This window comes from Neophocaena asiaeorientalis, unplaced genomic scaffold (genome assembly GCF_003031525.2).
Source record: "Neophocaena asiaeorientalis asiaeorientalis breed wild unplaced genomic scaffold, Neophocaena_asiaeorientalis_V1.1 scaffold271, whole genome shotgun sequence".
NCBI lineage: Eukaryota > Metazoa > Chordata > Mammalia > Artiodactyla > Phocoenidae > Neophocaena > Neophocaena asiaeorientalis.
The window spans coordinates 1457955-1471745 of record NW_020175318.1 but is presented as its reverse complement, the minus strand read 5'-3'; the positions used below and the strand labels follow the sequence as shown (position 1 = coordinate 1471745).

The 13791-nt window shown below is 37.1% G+C and overlaps 1 protein-coding gene across 4 annotated transcripts in view; it reads left to right on the top strand.

Annotated features, from left to right (window-relative positions):
- The window catches only part of ELF1 (E74 like ETS transcription factor 1), a 103902-nt gene that overhangs the window by 35158 nt on the left and 54953 nt on the right, over positions 1-13791 (top strand). The window contains exon 1 of one of the 4 annotated variants that reach the window (XM_024765478.1): positions 102-217. The exons of the other annotated variants lie outside the window; for them this stretch is intronic. The gene's annotated coding sequence lies outside the window, so the exon portion shown is untranslated. Of the gene's footprint in view, positions 1-101; positions 218-13791 lie in introns of those variants that run through there. 4 annotated transcript variants of the gene reach the window in all.

Genomic DNA, 13791 nt, shown 5'->3' with positions numbered 1-13791 from the left:
AATTCTTGGAGCATATGTGCAAGCATATGTGAAGAGTTTACAAAGAGTATGGAGAGAATGAATATTTAAGATACTTCAGAGTTTTTCATTATCTTTCCTAGGAACAGATGCCTGCTATTGATGCCTTCCTACCCATTCAGCATCTTACTATGGTGTTTTGCCCTGGGGACTAAAATCTTCCAGGACCCTAAACAAATGGGCAGTTGATGCCTTTAGAGTAAGTTGCAAACATTAGTATATTTGACCACTAAACACTAAGCAGTTTAGCATGCCTGTCATTTATTGACTAGAGTTTAATTAGTTCAAACATAATTTTGAATAAAAAACAAATATTGATAGGACATTATAATCCCTATTATATACATAAAAACAATATTATTATTGATATGTATGAAATAGAGGTATAAAAATATAGACAGTTGGGGCAACATCAATTTTAGAATAGTCGGAGGAGATTGGTGAGGGATATATAGAAGATTCTAACTATATTTGACTTTTTTATTCTTAAGAATCTGAAACAAATTATGGAAAAGTGTTAATGTAATGTGAAGCCGGGTGATGGGTATGTCAATGTATTCTTTCTTAGGTTGAACTATTTCATAGTAAATTGTGCTATTTAAGGGGTAGTTTATTTTTGCCCCACATTTACATATAACTGAGAAATAATGTTTAATTTGTTGAGGAGTAGAAGTTGATTTAAAAAAAAAAGTGAATAAACTCTACATCAGTTAAAAAAAAATCACCATTTCAGTGAAGGAGATTAGGTAGATTCAGAATTAAGTTATAATAGGACCGTGTATCTGTCCCACATAACTAACAAGATGGCTCTGGGCATACTTCTTTTTTTAATAAATTTATTTTATTTATTTTTATTTTTGGCTGCGTTCGCTCTTCATTGCTGCGCGCGGGCTTTTTCTAGTTATGGCGAGCGGGGGCTACTCTTCTCTGCTCAGACTTCTCATTGCAGTGGCTTCTCTTGTGGTGGAGCACGGGCTCTAGGCGCACAGGCTCAGTAGTTGTGGCACACAGGCTTAGTTGCTCCGCCGCATGTGGGATCTTCCTGGACCAGGGCTCAAGCCCATGTCCCCTGAATTGGCAGGCAGATTCTTAACCACTGTGCCACCAGGGAAGTCCTCTAGGCATACTTCTGATGAGTAAATGATAATTTCCAGTTGAGATCCATTGGAGCTATAGTTTGCTAGAAATAATTTAGTCTTTAGAATCATCACACATTCAAATGTTTTTCAAAAACACATTTTAGAACAAAGATTCATAAAACATAATTGATATAGTATTAACTGACACTGATAAACTTTTAAGTAGCTAATACCCCAAATCAGACTTTTACATCTAACCAGATTTATTGCCATAATTAGTGTTTCATCTTGCTTCCTGATATGGGTGTCATCTTGTTTCCTTAAAATTCTTACTATAATGATAGTAATTCTTGCATCTTTAGTGACTTTTTTTGTTATAAACTTGATATGGAATCTTTATATAAGATTTCCAAAATTTAATAATGTAAATGTGGGAGTTGTTATAAAAAGGGAAACAGATCTTAATCCAGTGTTTTGCTTTTGCAGTCATCTCTTGGCTCTCTTTTTTGAGCTCTTTTTCACAGTGTCCGTATAAGTAGTGGCAGGGACAAAGAGGAACAAATGAAAGTAGAAGTCATAGGATTTTATAGTTGGAAGGGTTCTTAAAAGTCATGCAATTCAGGGGGCTCCTGGATTTGTTATTTTTATTATTATGTTCCTTTTCATCCTATATAATTCATTGATTTCATTCAACAATTATTTACTGTCTGTTAGGGAGAATTCTTGATGCTGGGGAGTACAGCAGACAGAGATTTTCTTATGGCAATTTAGAACATATCCATGCTGATGGAACCAATGCCGTATTTTGTGGTTTTGGCCGCACTGTGTGGCATGTGGAATCTTGGTTTCCGGATCAGGGATTGAACCCGTGCCCCCTGCGTTTGACGTGCAGAGTCTTAACCACTGGACTGCCAGGGAAGCCCCCGCTGCTGTGTTGGTGGCGGTGTGTAGCCTGTACCTTTTAGGCAAGATAGAAAATGTTAGACCCCCAAGCTTCTTGTTAAGATCTCTACACATGGCATTCCTAAGGTGGGCTATAGCCTTTGTTCTGCAGAAGGTCAGAACACTTTGTGAGAGGCATCACTGAAGATGGGCTGCTTTTTGCATCTTAGATATTTCTGTTTGTTGTAATTGAAGCCTAATAATCATGATTTATCTTTCTTTGGTAATAATATTTTTCTAAGCACTGAGTCCTAGTGAATGTTTAAAATTCCTTTCCAGGTAATCTTTGTGTTTATTTAGAATTTTATGTCTTGAAGAAGCTTGTTAAATTATGCTGGAAGAATATATACAGTATTATACTATTTATATAAAGTTAAATATATACCACACAAAACACACATATATTAAAGCATAAAGAAAAAGAATGTGAAGATTTTAGATTTAAATTAGAATAATCTGAATTAACGTTATATGTGTTTTAGTTTGAGAGACAGTTCATATTTAGAAACAGAAATTTGTGTTATTTGTTTATTCAGAACATTTTATGGCATGAACTGTTAAGCTGGGTGTTATATTTGATCCTTTCGTCTTTGGATCAGAGACAAATATGTGGGCTGTTATAGGATCATTTATAACCTGTTAGTCTTCCGAATAAACTGAAAGGAAGGTGTACTGTTCGTCTGCACTTGGAAGAATAGAACAGCTGCTCACCATTGTTAGCATATTTGATTGTTGAGAAATGGTAGACGCCAGGTTCTCTGCAGATGTCCTGAGACTTTTCTGACCATTTTCGGGTGGTTCGACCCAAGCATCAGAGCCAGAGGCTGTGGGAAGGGAGCTAATGTGTAAGGAAATGGACAATTCCCTTAGGGTTCAGGGAGCATTTATTCCCTAGATACTGGGGACAGTTGAGGGTAATACATTTACAAGTAAGAGCAGAAATATACTAAAGATATGCTAGGAAGGCACTAGTAGCTCTTAACACTGTTGAAAAGAATGAACTAGATATTTTCATTGAAAAATACTGAATAAAAATGAAATTGTTTTCCAAGATACTCATTTAAGAAATGTTACTTGCTTTAGGAACATGGTGCCATGTTTAAATCTGATTATTACATGTATATTAAATTCTCTTTAGGAAAGAAAGACCATAAGATGAGCTTACTTGTAGTAAAATATTGAGTCATTGTGGACATTGACCTAGAGACAAATAGCCACTATAGCCTGGTGAAATTGTAGTTGTGGTAACTTATAGCTTAGGTAAGAATTGACCAATGGAGAAGATGGCTGTATTGTGCCCAAGGTTTTATGGAATATGACACATATGAGTGATGAATTGAGGTGATTCTTAGGAATTATTAGTTGGGGAGGCAGCTAGGCATGAAGAAAAGTGAGCATCTCTGTTTTAGTTGTAATTAATTGCAAGCTTGCTTAAAATGACTTAAAACAGCAATAAGTATTCACCTATTGGGAATGGAGTTCTATTTGCTTTGCATATAGTTGGAGAACATATGTGAATAGATAATGTGAGCCATGTTTTGGATATACTGAGAAGAGAGCAAGGGAGTGGAGGTAGTTTGATTGGGGGGGAACACAAATTGTAATCGGGGAGAAGTGCTCACAAGAAGCCATGGTAAAAATGACCAGAGATCAAAGAGGCAAGGTGTCTGTCCTGCTGTTTTGAGTCAGTTGTTCAAAGTTATTTTTTGTTTTTTGTTTTGTTTTTGGTGGTAGTTATCTTTTTTGAGAGGTAAAGGCAGGGTGGGGAGAGCATCTTCTGTCTAGGTGGTCACATGTTATTTACCTAACCAGTTGGGTAAAATAGTTTGGGGGCTGTTCTGTTGTTCAGAGACTTGATTTTTTTACTCACTCATTGTGGTTTTCAAGTCTTAATTTGTAAGGTACTTACTCCTAAGAATACTTCTTAAGAAATCTATTAATAACGAGTCTTCATGTGTGTAATGAACTTAGATCCCAACCTCAGAATACCTTTTTAATTGTTCTGTCTTCATAAACACTCTTTACCAATTCTATCTTATACTTCTGACACCAGGCTTTGATACCTTTTCACATAAACTATTGGACTATTTATAAAACAAGACATAAAGATGTAGCAGAGAAGGCAGGAAATACTTGACGTTTGTATGCCATATCTTGTTCTCTGCTTCCTGTCAGTTAAACCACGATGAGAGGAACAGAGACACAGATGTACAATTGCTGCTCTAATTTCCCATTAGGGAGACCAGTTAGGTATAAAGCTTGTTTCATTAAACTTTTGTCACTTGTTGATTCTAGGCATGTTGTAGTCTTGTTTTGTGTTATATGGGTTGTATGGATCACAATTAGATGTTTGATATAGAAAATATAAAATGTGTTTACTTTTGTGAAATTTTTATAGGTCATAAAAGACTGGCATTCAAATTTGTATCTATGGTATACATGCAATATGAAATGATAAGCTAGTATGTTGGTCTCAAAATTTTGACAAGCATTAATTTATTTTTGTATTTAATTTGTATTTTGGTTTATCAGTAGTTTTAAAAACTTTTAGAGCACTTTATGGTTTACAAAGGAAAATCTTACTAGGTACAACTTTAAGATGATGAAAGGAAGGCCACAGAGGTTGACTTATCCAAGAAAATAAAGTTAGTAAATGGCAGGACTAGGATTTGGATGCAGGTCTTCTGATGCTAAATCTTGTGTCCTTTTAGGAAAAGGTTTGTTTTCATTAAATTACTATTTTACCTATTATTCGGTGATTTAACCTTTTAGGTTTTCCTTAGCTTCTTCTATCTGCAATGTCCCCCCAGCAAATAATTACTGAATAATATGGGAGAATAAGCTTTGTTGCCACTTCTGCTACATCTTTTGTCTTAGCTGATAGACTGATTGCCCGTAGCGTCATAGTGTTTCTTCCCTGTCCTCCCTTACCCACTGGTGTCTGGCAGATAGGTCCCTAGTGAGCACTTGTGAAATAAATAAAAGAATGTAGATAGTACTGATATGATTTCTGAAGGCCACCTAGTATATGGGAAAAGATAATACAGGGGGAATTTTCTCTTCTTCCTTGAAGTGTTTATATTTGTGAAGGGAATGCTTTAAAAAAATTCCAATAAACTTTTTTGGTTGTTGTTAAATTTCAATTAACTCAAAGTCAAATTAAAAATTAAAGTGAAATAGAGGCCCTGAGGTTTGCCTGGAAGAAGTCAGCCATTGGATTTAGCTGTATCTATTTTCACCTCAAATTTTCCCTTCGCCTCTCCTTATGTGCCTACAGATGGTCTGAAAGGTAAGAAATTCTCCCTCAACTCTTACTGTCCACTTCGAGTGGGAGAGGTCGCATTTTCTGTGTCTAGTTGCCAGGGATCGAGAGGTAGCTGGAAGTTAGACATGGGAGGAGAGGGGCAGAGTTTCTTCTGTTCATGGGTTGTAAGATAACTGTATTGCGTGACAGTCTCACATTTTTAAAGCAGAATATTTTGAGGGGGAACATCAAGATCACCAGATTAGAAGCCCTTCAAAGGCAGAAGTTTTGGTCTGTTTTGTTCTGTGCTGTATTCTTGCCACCTAGAATAGAGTCTAACATGTTGTAGGCACTCAGTGGAGTGTATGAATAGATGAATGAGCATGAGCTGAAGTCAGACGTGCTCAAACTCTCTGAGCATCTTGAGTCTTCCTTTGACAAATAGTTACCATGGGCCGTCTGTGTAAGCTGTGGGAGTATGGTGGTGACCATGACAAAGTCCTTTTGCCCTTATTTGGTTGGCTTTGTCAATGCATGGTTATTACTGATACGAAGATTAAATGACAGATATAGCAACATACTGTAGCATAAGGCCTGGCACATGTAAATAGTAGCTATTACTTTCTTCTTATTTATTTCTAATTTGTTATCATCTCTTTCTTAAATTCCTTGAGGATAAGTATCATGGTTTTTTTGTATCTGTGCAAAAACATCAGTGGTTGTAGAGATGTTTAAGAATTACGTAAAGTAGTATATATGTCTTGCTTTATAAATTGTAAAAGCACTTATTAGACACTAAGATATTACCAACAAATGATCACATAAGTGGACCTTATTGTGCTATTGTACAATTTCTGGATGTGTCTTCATGCTGAAGTATTTTTAAAAATCTAATAAGTGCCTGTTATATCTACTAAAGCAACTTTGAATTCTTGAACTTCCAAAGAGTAAGGCAAAGCCATAAAGCAGAAAATACTTCTAACAAAGAGCAAGTTTAATACAGCTAGACATTTTTACAGGAGTATCTCTCTTTTAAACATCACCCTGGAAGGAAGTAGATTCCTTGAAAGTTGGTGATAGAAGTCTCTATTAAGTGACTAAGAAACTTTCATCTGTCATGGATATCATATCCTTCTTCACTAACTGAATCAGCATCATCTTTTCAAAATACTTAATACTAAATGGCAATATACAATCATCCATAGATGCAGTGAGTTCATATATTTCAAAGTTTCACTGGTATCCAAATGGATGTAGGACAATTTTGATGTTCAATTGAATAACTTGTAAGAAAGGTTATATCGTAATAAGTATTATCTTTTTGAAAATTTTATTTTCCTATTTCTCCCTTCTTCCAATCCTTAGGCAGAGAACAAAAAGTTGAAGTAAACTAGTGATTTTTGTTTGTTTTAAATAACTTCCCCACACCTTGGGTAGTTTAAAAACCATTGTTGAGAATCTCTATTACAAGTAATTAATGAAGAATTTAAGGAGGACAGTATACACATCAGTGGCTAGAAGTTATCAGTGTAGCAGTCAAGCTATGGAATGTTTGTTTAAACTGTCCTCATCATTTTTAGATGGTAGTTACCAGATCCCACTTGCACTGGGCTTTGTAATCTTGGGAGCACACTCTGTTGTTGCAACCGGATATGAAAACCTCCAGGAACTTTGCACTTCTTCTTTCCAAATCAAGCCTAAATTCCACTGCCTGACTTTCAAGACCCTCCATAATTGGTTTTGCTTTGCTTATTTAACCACATTTTCTACTATTTCCCATTGTCAACTCTTAGCTCTGGTCAGGCTGTTAACTATCTCCAAACTTACTTTGGTAGGTTTTGATTCTCTTTATTCTTCTGTGTCTCAGCCTTCTCTCTGTCTCTCTCTCTGTCTCTGTCTCTGTCTCTGTCTCTCACACACACACACACACACATGCACACACATATGTACACATGTATGCACATATAAGCAAACATGCACATACACACACTTTCCCTTTCCCTGTGGTCTCTCCACATCCTATGTCACTTTAAGGTTGAGTTTAAGTCCTTTATTGTCTGAAGTGTTCCCTTGATCCATTTGACCATCCCCTTTCCTGAAATGCTACAGTATTGATCAGCTTTATTAGCGTTTAATTAAATGCTAACTTTTGGTGTTCAGTTGTTTTCTCTCTTGGTCTTGTTTCCTGAACTAGATTGTGAGCTTCACAGGAACAAGCCCATGCAGTATCTCTTTGTCTTTCCCACAGTGCTGAGCTGAGGGGAAGTTCACTAAATATTCACCAATTTTTTTTTACCACCAAGTCAATCAGTAGACCATGGTTTCTTCTGAAAATGGATGTTGTGGAAGGCCTAAAAATTGAACTGTTCTGTATTATAAATCTTTTTTTTTTGCCACACCATGCGGCTTGTGGGATCTTAGTTCCCCGACCAGGGATCAAACCCGTGCCCTCGGCAGTGAAAGCGTGGAGTCCTAACCACTGGACTGCCAGGGAATTCCCTGTATTATAAATCTTTATATTACTTGTGAATGATATTTAAAGTTTGCTTCAACTTAAGATATGTACAATAGGAAGATATAAAGTTACATGTGTAATTTATACTAAGCCCACGCCCCTCCACTTTCTCATCTCTCATCTTGTGGTTTTACTGCTTCTAGTTTTTTTGGTGTCATTGAGTTTAGCATCTTAGGTGAGAGCCAGGTACTTAACGAGGATGATTGTAGGAAGAATCCCATTTTAAGGATCTTGACATGTAGCGCCAGAATCGTTTGATTATATCCAAACTTATTTAAACTAGATTTCTATTATTTAAAGAAGAAAAAGGGTATGCTATGAAATTGGGGATATTCTCACACATAGTGAGCAGGAAGTTTTGTGCACAAGGATCTTTGAGTCCATCAAACTTGTTGGTGACTTGGGAAAAGGTGAAAATGCTTTGCATCTCTAGAGTTTATATCCTTAAGTCTGGTCCCACTGTGACTTGGAAGAGGCCACTAAAATGCCACAGGTATAAAAGGTTATGATCACCCAAGAAGATGTGGAGAGATCTGGATTGAGCCTATCATTCAGCACAGATGAAGCCTGGGAAAGGGTAGTACATACAGGGTGCTGGGGGGAATTGGGGCAGGGCCGACTTGGGCTTCTTTAATTCGGGGGTGAGGTAAGGGGGCCATGAGAGACTATAAAATTCAGAAATGCTGGTGTACCTATTTTTGAGATGGGAGTGAAGAGAAGTAAAAAAATTGTGACAGAGGTGTCCTTTTTAAACTTGGTCCGTGAACATTCCCAGTCAGTCTTCTGGTGCAGGTGATCAGATACCCCGTTTTTACAAATCTGACTGGCTGCATTTTTCTCATACCTTTTGGGACATCATGAAGAGCCACTTCAACCCTGTTAATGAATTTGAAGTTTTTCTTATAGGCAGTGGAAGCCACTGCTTAGGTTTTTTAAAAATTAATTAATTAATTAATTAATTTTGGCAGCGTTGGGTCTTTGTTGCTGCACGTGGGCTTTCTCTAGTTGTGGTACATGGGGGCTACTCTCTGTTGCAGTGTGTGGGCTTCTTATTGTGGTAGCTTCTCTTGTTGCAGAGCATGGGCTCTAGGCGCGCGGCCTTCAGTAGTTGTGGCACGTGGGCTCAGTAGTTGTGGCTTGCGGGCTCTAGAGCACAGGCTCAGTAGTTGTGGCGCACGGGCTTAGTTGCTCCGCAGCATGTGGGATCTTCCCGGACCAGGGCTTGAGCCCGTGTCCCCTGCATTAGCAGGCGGATTCTTAACCACTGCGTCACCAGGGAAGTCCCTTTTTTTTCTTTTTAATTGAAGTATAGTTGATTTATGGTGTTGCGTTGATTAGTTTTAAGTAGAGAAGTAAGTTGATCATATTTTCATTTTTGGTTAATTACTCCTATTGCAGGGTGAAGAACCACAAGGGGAGCTAGAGTAAAGGTAGTAATGACCCATCAATTGAACACAGAGCTCCTATCACCTAATAATACAATCTGTGGCCGTTAAGCTTTTCATGTAACCTTTGATTTTGTTTTCACCTGATGGTGTGTCTCTTCCTAAGAGTGAAACTTCTCATGACAGAGTAACAGTCTCTTCTAGAAGAGTATTGTGCAGTGTGGGAGTTAGAGATGGCAGGAGCTGTGTCCTGTAGCAAAATCTCCTGTGGGACTTCACAGCAACATCCCTGGCTTTTCCCCTTCACTTTGGGCCAGAAGGAAACACTGTTATTGATGGGAATCTGCCATATTCTCAGGTGAGGGAACCATTGGACTAGAGCGTATCTTTTCTCTGATGATAATATTAAACAGGGGAATAAACAACCACAGAAATGAAACAGTTTTCTTGTGAGCTGATTCTTGTTTGTTACAGAAAGGAAAATGTTAACTGCCTGATCAGGTCGTGCTGATAAGCACATTTCAGCATATTTGTGTTCCCGAGCTAGGTGTGTTTTTGTCGGAGTTTAGATTTTGCGTGCTGGAGGGAAGAAAGTTCCTTCAGTCAGTTGATTTGCATAATAAAAACACCAATAAATGACATTTTTGACAATTATCACTTTCAGCCACTTGGGGAAAGTAAATTTTTTTTTTCATGACCAAGGTTAAAAGACTATCTGATTATTGTTGGGTGTTTCTCTTTGGTTTTAAATTCTCTTGTTTTCAGAACATGCTCAGAAAAAGGGTTAATCTTGAGACCACAGGTAAGAACAGGTCTAGGTATGTGATATGGTTTTGCAAGGTGCTACAAATGCTGCCTGAGTGTAATGTGACACCAGGTAGGCCCAAGTGGCCAATGATGGGAAGTGGAGAACAATGTGAAAGAACCGGCCTTTCAGGTCTGGGGAGTGAGTAATTGCAGCCTGTCCTCTGAGTACTGGAACTGTTCTGGGGTGTCAGCAAAAAGGCCAAGCATAGAGAAGTCAGCCTGTTCCCTTGATCATATTGACTTTGTGGGGTTTTTGTTGTTGTTGTTTCATTTTAGCATGGTTGAAGCTAAGGTGAGCTTATTCAGGTTTCCAAGGCCTGCTTTGGCTTTGCATATATCACCAGAATACAAAAAAACATCAATTTGTGTTTCATTCACATGGAAATGAAAATATACTTTTGAAAAAGATCTAAGTACTTCACTTCCCCTGCCCTCCCCCTCAGTTTCAATGAAAGATGCCTAAAGCAGCAGAGCTACTTAAAAGATACAGATGGTTATATATATGGTACTTATATGATTCCAAGAACATATTTTTAAACTTTTTCTACATTTTCTTGAATTCCTTGAATATTTGAAATGAGTTAAAGGTGGTAGTAGAGAAACATTTTCTTTTTGAATTAAGAGAACCCTGAATGCAGTAGGGAATGATTTGCTCCTCTGTGACATTTACTTGTATTTTTTCCTCTTCTATTTTGTGTACAGAGTACATGATTTAGAGAGTGCTATGCAGTGAGATTTATTTTACAATTAGTGTCCTTTTTTGTTTGTTTATTTCCTTATTCAGTAGAAACTGAGGGACTACCCATGTTGGGGGAGGTTAAAGTCTGGTTACTTAACTGTAACTACATTTTGATGTGTTTATTATTATTTTTTCTTATCTACAAGTTTTTAGTGTGATAGCAATAGTGTCTTCAAAGAACTAGCAAGAAAAATGTCAACAGAATTTATTTTAAAGTATTTTAATGAGTTATTGTGGTAGCTTTATAAAAAGGCTTACTGATGTTTCCTTTTCACTTTTTTAGGCTGAGTGAAAGGTAAAGCAAGATAGTATGATATGATAGAACTTGGAAACGAACAACAATAGTAAAATTTTAAGATTTAAAGCAATGATAGAAAAATCTAGAAACTCCTCTTTTTCAGTTATTCCACATAAAAATGTGGAAAATGATTTACCAGGTAGCAAATGTGTGTAAGGGATTTCTTATTTGTCCAAATATTCTACTAATGAAAAATACTAATGAAGTTCTATTAATGTAGAGAATTGGGCTGGGAATTGGGGAAAAGTAGAGAATTGTTGCTTTCTTTGTCATTAACTGTCTGCGTGACCTTGGACAAGTCAGACTGGGCTAGGCCCAAATTCTCTAACTGTTCAACAAATGCATTGTCCTAGGTAATCCTTACATCTTTTTTAGTTCTAAAAGTGTATGATTCCACACTTTTCAGATTGAGAATGGGCAGACCCTTGGAAGATTGTATAGAATTTATCTTGTTACCACTGATTTATTATTTTCATTTCTGCTGGGAGCTCATATAAAGCATTCTACCATACTAGAAAACAACTGGAAAGGCCTAACTATGGTCTGTTACGGAAGAATTCCATTCATTACAGTTTATGGATTTATTGCTTGCTTCTCATTTCTAACTTGAATAGCTTCTCTTCTCTCACGTTTCTTACTCTATTTTCTTTAATTTTTATTGTATTTCTTCTAGTTTCATGGTTTTTCCAGTATACTTCCTGTTCTTACAATGGGTGTATCTGTATGCTGAAAAGGGTGGTTTATCAGGTTACCACTTCATATAAAAATACTTTCCGTTCAGGTACTTGGCATCTGGGGTTACTACATAGTTCTAGTTCTTTAGATACTCCTCGCCTTATAAATACACAAACACACACACACATACACACACACACACACAGTCTGAATACTTTTTTAGAGATAGTCATTCAAATTAAAGGTAGTCATTCAACCACCCATTGCTCTATGTTGGTGTATTTTACCTTCTTTGGGCCAGAACTGTCTAATCTAGAAACTTGTTCCTCTTTTATTTGATTGGTTCCCTTTGTCAGTTTTCATATTGAGCGTAATGAGTTGGTAACCTAGTAACTTCCAAAGGTTGGCAGTGATTATTTAAAAATATCATTATGAATTAATGGGTTTATAGACCCTTGTGTTTAAAGCCCTTTTGAAGGGAACTTAAATTTGCATTCAATTAGGGATTAGAAAGGCAAGTGTGAAAAGTATTAAAAACTGATTTTGACTATCATATGTTCAGGCGAACTCTCAACCACTGCGCCACCAGGGAAGCCCTGAAATCTTTTATAATAAGTTATATAACAATTAACCATTGAGTTGGTTGTAGTAGCCAGTAATGTGGCTAAGGGTTTTGTATTTACAATCAGTAAATTCATTTTGTTTGGATTAGGGACATAATGGAACTCTGTGTTAAGGGAGCCTTGCCAGACAGGGTGTGGTCCTAACCTTGAAGCAACTGGATTTATCAAACAGGTGCCAAATTTTTAGGCACTGGAGTAGAATTATACTTTTGTTGATAATGGGGCTATAGTGTTCTTTGTTGGAGTCTAGCAAATAGCTGTGGTAAAGGAGACTCCTAGGGAGTATGGAAATGAGACTTAAGGAATAATTTGTTATCTGGCAAGCATGTGTTACATATCTCTTGCACTGTACATAGATTATAATGAAGCTAATGTTTATTGAGTAAAATTTATATGCCAAGCATTCTGCACATACATTCGCATCTCGTCTTCACAGAAACTCTAGATGTTGGTGTTGTTATGCCCATTTTACAGAATGAGAAAACTGTGGCTTATACCTATTTTGCAGAAAGAAGAGACTGACACTAAGTAAGTAACTTGTCCAAAGTCACAGTGCAGAAGATTCAAACCCAAGTGGTCTGATTCCAGAGCCTGTGCTCCTAACCGTTTCGCTTGAGCTACTACTTTACCTTAAATTTGAAGCTTAGTTTGGCAATAAGCGGTGAGGACCTCATTGATGAGACATTCCTTTGGCATGTCTCCTTGAAGAATAAGAATATGGTCCTTACCGAGCTGAAAGATATGACAGCCAGCTTGGGGAGTTTTTATTATTTGGTGGATTCCCAACTGGATGACTGCACAAAACTGTGAAGTAAGTTAACTGTCTGTGTCTTTGTGTTGAATTAATAGTTTTCACTTTTTACTTGTTATTTTATAAAGACTAAGTGACACTTTGAAAATGAAATATGTTTGGGAACTATTAATACAGCAAAGTGTTCCTGAATATAATACATATAGCTAATGGTTAATGATTCAACCAATTTTTAAATTTCCTGAAGACCTTATAATTTTGTTAGAGTAGAAAAAAGGCCTCTGCTTTACGCTGAGTACCCATGTTTTTTCCACACTAGAGCAGATTTGAGGAGTAAAATGATAAGTTTAGTTTTGGACATGTAGACACGTTGACTGTGAGGAGCACTGACACGGACTTATCCAGTAGACAGTTTAGTGAGTGGATTTGGACATCGGGAGCTGAACTAGAGAAGGAAGTTTGTTTTTTTCTAATTTGATATATGTATTTACTTAGAAACCTGTGTTCTAGGGAATTCCCTAGCATGGCAGTTCAGTGGTTAAGACTCCATGCTTCCACTGCAGGGGACACGATTTCCATCCCTGGCCGGGGAGCTAAGATCCCGCAAGCTGCACGGTGCGGCCTAAATAAATAAATAATAAGAAAAAAAACCTTAAAAAGAAAAAGAAACCTGTGTTCTGAACTATTACAGCATAAAGGATTTGGGTAGATTTAG